This window comes from Malus sylvestris, chromosome 15 (genome assembly GCF_916048215.2).
Source record: "Malus sylvestris chromosome 15, drMalSylv7.2, whole genome shotgun sequence".
In the NCBI taxonomy this organism is placed as follows: domain Eukaryota; kingdom Viridiplantae; phylum Streptophyta; class Magnoliopsida; order Rosales; family Rosaceae; genus Malus; species Malus sylvestris.
In genome coordinates, this window is record NC_062274.1 from 1,096,305 (window position 1) to 1,102,280 (window position 5,976).

Here is a 5,976-nt window from a genome sequence, read left to right on the forward strand (position 1 = left end):
TAATTGAAGGGACACAAAACCTGTTTTCTTGAAATTCAACCAAACAAGTTTCCCGCAATGTTTATCCTACGATCATTCTGGCTAAAATACTAAGAGCTCTTATAGAGAAAACAAACCTTTTTAAAATTAAAAAAAAAATTGATAAAAAAAATTTATCAATGGATGGTGATTTTGAAGTTTTAAATCCTCCAACTAAGGTATGAATTGATTTATGCAATTCTCTTTCATTTGATTTCTTTTCTTTTTTTTGGAGTTGAGAATATGGGTTTTTAAGTTTCAATTCATAACCATCAATGTTGAAAGTTTTTGTTTTTTGTCAAACTCTGAAAGTTGAAAATATGAGTTATTGTGTTTCGTAGTATAAATGGTGACGAAGCCATTTGGTTTCCTCAAATCCACTCCATTAGCATGGTTGAAAATCTAGGGCTAACCTAAAGAAATAAGGCTTTGCTAGAACTTACGAAAGTAAATGAGCATGTTGTTTGCTACCACTTACCTTAGATCATGTAATTGAAAATGGGTTCATTAGGAGGCAGCAGGTACCACAACAAAGGGACACCAAAATACAAACAAATTAGCTAGCAACAATAGCCATGGGAGCCATCATCTTAAGAAATTCTATTAATTTCTACGTAGAATAATGTTGTACTACATCAATTATGACGTAATACTGAATTATATTAACGAAAGCAGGCCATACGACTTTATGCTTATGTAATTTGAGATTAAAGAGATATTAGTTATTTAATAAAAATTATACAATTGGAATTTTATTTTCTAAATGGGTGTAAAGAAAAATTTACTTGTTAGAATTGAGTTTGTGAGGGTAAATTAGGTAGTAAACTTGGGTTTAAAGATACTTAGTACTTTAGTTAAAAATAATATGGGTATAAAAAATAAGTTAGGTGTAGAAAGAAATTATAAAGTTTCAAATAAAATTCCTCATATATAATTAATTTGAGATTGCATCAGGGTTATCATGAACCCTATTTACACGATAACTTTGAAATTCAAACAATACAAATATCTGATAAAACACACTTTCAAATATAACTAGACCTATCAGGAACGCATTAGACTTTCTCTCCCCGTGCGAGGTTTTCCCTCTTTTCCTGTGAGGGCCCCTCTCGCCTGTGTGCGCAGTAGTTTCCCAGTCCTTCATCCCCGCCGGCCCTAGCTGAAGCTAGAGGCGGTGGCTTTCTTCTTCCCCTATTTCCTTTTCTAGTTGTTAACTTCTTTCCCTGCGTTTTTCCGCTGGGCATCTCCCCTGTGTTTTCAATTCCAAATCATCAGCCATCAAATTTGACTCCCTTTCCCTGCGTTTAGCCGATGTTGAAGCCATCAAATTTGACTCTCTTCCCCTGCGTTTAGCCGATGTTGAAGTTGTGGGAAATAGTATTGGAGCAGGGCTTGGAAAGACAGCGAGCAAAGTTATTCGCTAGGTATAAGATTTTAGCTTATTAGTTTAAGATATTAGATCCTATAATTTTCCGTAAACTTTAAAAAATATAAATGACATTCACATGCACAATAGTTTTCCCTATAGGTATAAGATTTGCTTGTACGTTTTCTAGGCTCTTTTTTTTTCATCCAATTATGAAATTGCCACTAAAAGTTCATATTTCCTACGATGTCACAATCAAACATTTCATACTCACTGACAAGTAGTTTGGAAGTTTTACACTCTCAGTCTTTTTATGTTGTGATTCTGCAAATTTCCCGTGAACTGCCGGCTTAAACTCACGTTGAGACCTCAGGTGGGCCAAGCATATTTGAAGAAAGTGACTGAATTTGTAATGACGAAATCCAAAAACAAAGAGGCAAAAGTAGTTTTGGATGTAATCGATTGGTGTTCTGACAAGCAGCAAGAAACTGCCAGATCAGCCCTTCATTTGGTAATGCAAAACTAGAGCCCCAATTCTGAAATGCAGAGATTGATAGCGGTTTCTGTGGGTTACTAGTGGCAAGCTGAGGTTGCCGGTACCTGCAGTGCTGCCATGTTATTATCCATTACACTCTAGCAGAGGTTGGCGGACCGATGATGCAGTGGAAAAGATCATGAAAGGCGGCAGGAATGTCGACAAGAGGGAGTTGTGGGAAGTGCTTAAGGAGGTCCAACCGCAGGAATCTACTAAGCACTTCCCACAACTCTCTCATGTCGACATTCCTGCCGCCTTTCATGATCTTTTCCACTGCATCATCGGTCCGCCAACCTCCGCTGGAGGGTAATGGATAATGACATGGCAGCACTGCAGGTACCGGCAACCTCAGCTTGCCACTAATAAGCCACAGAAACCGCTATCGATCTCTGCATTTCAGAATTGGGGCTCAAGTTCTACATTGCCGCATGAAGGGCTGATCTTGGTGCTTGTTAGAACATCAATCAATTGCATCCAAAAGACCTTCCAAAACTACTTCTGACTCTCTGTTTTTGGATTTCGTCATAAAAAATTCAGTCACTCTCTTCAAATATGCTTGGCCCACCTAAGGTCTCAACGCGACTTTAAACATTCTTTATTTCACCTCCTCCTCCGGCCGGCAGTTCATAGAAAATTTGCGGAGAATCACAACATAAAAAAAATAAAAAGACTTTGAGAAAGTAAAACTTCCAAACTCCTATGTAATAACTTATCAGTTAGGATGAAATACTCCTATGTAATAACTTATCAGTTAGGATGAAATGTTTGATTGTGACATCGCAGGAAATATGAACTTTCAGTGACAATTTCATAATTGGATGGAAAAAAACAGCCTTAAAAACGAAAGCAAATTAAAATGGTGGACATGTGGTTTAACAAACAGTAAGTGACATATTGAGCGCCTGAGCTAGTATCTCTTGTTAGCATTGGTCTGTGTTTATATGATCACTGTGTGCATGTGAATGTCATTTATATTTTTTAAAGTTTATGGAAAACTATAGGGATATAATATCTTAAACTAATAAGCTAAAATCTTATACCTAGCAAATAACTTCGCTGACTTCGCTGACTTTCCAAGCCTGCTACAATCCTATACATCGGCTAATTTGGCGTTTTTAACAAGCTCTTCCATAGTGTCTATAACTTCAGACACATTTGTTTTCTCAGTCATCTGGGTTATCAAAGAAGATGTCACTTCCTTGAGCTTTAACATTTATCTTCCTTTCAGCTCATCCTCCCGGTTCACCAACGACTGCCTGCCATAACATACTTTATGATCACAACTAACACAACAAACCAAATGCAAATAACAAACCACAATGCAGTGATTATCGAACTTTGATACGTTGAAGCAAAAGCATACCGGCCATTGAGGTTTGTTCCTAGGTTCTTTGGATAGCCATCGCTCAGCGGGGAGGTAAATCCCTGAATGATTGCCTAAGCCACTTCTTATGCAGCATCAAGGGGTCAATTTGATTCCAAGTCCTCTTGCTCTCCCCATTCCTCAAGCTTTCTTTCTCTCCCCATTTCTCAAGCTTTCAACTTTCGGGTAAACTTTGTACTGCCGAGGAGGTAAATTCAACAGCTTGCGAGATTATTCATGGGAAATTCGCAGAAAGCACATAATAAAAATACTTCCAAGAAAGATATTTCCACTTTACTCTTTCTTTTTCCTATATTTTCTAAGAAAGCAAATAGAATTTAAGCAACCGAAAGATAAGTTAGTTAACCAACCTTTTCATCGCACGGGAGCTCACCGAGCTTAGCCTTCGAATTCTGATAAAATGCAGAGCCGCCGCCAGTATTCCGAATCTTTGTAACCGTCGTCGGGTAACCCTAGATCCAGTGTCAGACAAAGGCTAAGTTGCCGACGACAGCTCCGAGCTTCCGTAACCATGGCCATAGCCCCCGCCGCCGCCATCCTTAGGCGTATATCGAATTGGGATGGTCGTCGTATTCGCCGGCACCGGAGGCGTGGTCAAGGTTATCTTCGGGGAATAAGCTGTCGACGGAGTAGCTGCTGTTGTCGACTGGCTGCTCAAATAGCTGCTCAAGTTTGAGCCACAAATCTCGAGACGAAGAAACACCGACTGTGAATGGAATCACTTCCTCTGATAGGGTCGAATTGAAGTAGATAAGAAGATCCTGATCCTTTTCGTACCAGATCTCAAGGGCCGGATTGAGAGATTGATCGGCCAAGAACTGAGAAGGACAAGGTTCAGTGCCGTCGTGGAGATTGTCAGATGCGGTGGAAACCATTTTCAAAGGTGATGGCGGCGAGAATGTGGACATGGCAAAGTTGTTGGCACTCTAAACAAGATAATGAGGTCTAACAGCAGAATGCAAAGCAATTTATTCACCAGCCGCAGAAGGAAAAAAAATCAAGCTAAAGTTATGGGAAGCAGATCGAGCGCAATTTGTGGCAGATCGATCAAAAGGTAAGGAAGATGCGAGTTACAGAGAAAGGGAAAGAAGAGAGGAGAGAGGAAAGAAGGGAGTAAAAAAGAAGGGAAATAAATGGAAGAGAAATAGGAGAGGAAGATGCGGCAAGGGAGAAGACAAGAAGAGGGAGAGAGAAAGTGAGGGGCCAGGGAGTAAAAATGAGGAGAAAACAAACCTAATATAGAGGATATGCTAGGGTTTCTAGGTAGTAAGACTTTTTAACATATTCTTTTTAACATATTTGGGTTTAAAGTTTGATTTTCAATATATTTGAGCTTAAAATTGAGTTAATGGTGGACTCGAAGTTGGGCTTAGATAATAAATACCAAATATAAATAAATAAAATTAACATACATTTTATTTAGTTTGGTTTAGTTTTTTAATCAACAAAATCAAAATGGAACCAATAATTTTTTATTCGATTTTTTTCAAAGACTTATTTTATTAAAACCCCCACATTGAAATTTAAGGTTTTATGTTATATCATTCCAAATGCTTGCACTCATGGGTTGTATATGCACCATGGTCATGCAGAACCCTCCCAACAATTTCAAGAGAAAATAATCGGCATAAGACATTTGTGATTATTTTTCTCCTTCTTTTCCCCTTTTTATTGGGTTTTCTCATACTCTCCATACTTTACGCATGGTTTTTTCATGCATTCTCATTTTTGTGATAGGAAACGAAATTGTAGAATTCCGAGTTATCTGAATATATGAACGGTGAAGTCTTCTGTAGTGAGTCTTTATATGCAGTGAGTATTTTGTAGTCAAAACCCTTGACAGTAGAACACTTTGAGATGTAGACACCAGTTTGCTCCTTAACATACTTATATCTCTTAGTTGATTGTTTGATGACCTAATTTAGAATGCCGATCAATTCCTACCAGTCATCAAACCTTAGTTGCTCAGAGAGGGTTTCACTCCCAAGTCAATTTAGTTTACAATAATTAAAAATGAGTTTATAAGATGTGAAAGATGTGGGGTGTATATAGAAAATATAAGATGGATGTTGAGAATGTAGGGTATGAGGGTATTATGAGAAATGATGTGAGGTGCATTAAGATAATTGTTAATTAAAAAAGCAAATATGGGGGTATATTAAATTTGTGAGGTGTATTCAATAATATGTAGAGTGCTAATATAATAAGCCTTTTTCAAACTTTGATTCGTTATTCAATTCAATTTTTTTTCGGTTTTCAATTTTTCAATCTCACCCCTTAACAGCGAACGAGGACGATGCTATCGAGTATGAGGCGATTGTGGAGATTTGGAAGGAGGATTGAAAGTTGCAGTTGTTGGACTAGTCTTTATTTTGATTCACTTGCGCCAAAGAAGACGCCATCTCATTGTCGTGGCCCCATTGGAGTTGGTGTTTGCTGCAGTGGCTTGCGGTTATTGGTATACTTTGCATACTCCACTGAGTCCTCTCTCTCTCACACACACAGAAAACAAAAGAAAAAGAAACAGAGTATTCTGCTCCCTTTGTTTGAAAATTAGCTTGCTATATCAAAGATATGAACTCAGTAAAGCATTGATATTTTAGTAATGGAGTTAAGTGAAATGAGGATCAGAAACCAAATACACTGGAGCAGCTTTCGTAATACAGTACAACG

The 5,976-nt window shown here is 38.0% G+C and overlaps 1 long non-coding RNA gene across 2 annotated transcripts; it reads right to left on the reverse strand.

Annotated features, from left to right (window-relative positions):
* Window positions 1-918: 918 nt before the first annotated feature.
* On the reverse strand, window positions 919-4,511 carry LOC126605709 (uncharacterized). 2 transcript variants are annotated; one of them, XR_007617029.1, is made up of 4 exons: window positions 3,654-4,511; window positions 3,283-3,480; window positions 1,421-3,175; window positions 919-1,353 (listed from the first exon to the last, which is right to left on the reverse strand). It is a non-coding gene; the product is annotated as an uncharacterized LOC126605709 (long non-coding RNA). The 2 variants fall into 2 exon arrangements; XR_007617028.1 differs by having other exon boundaries at window positions 919-3,175.
* Between the last annotated feature and the right edge of the window lie 1,465 nt (window positions 4,512-5,976).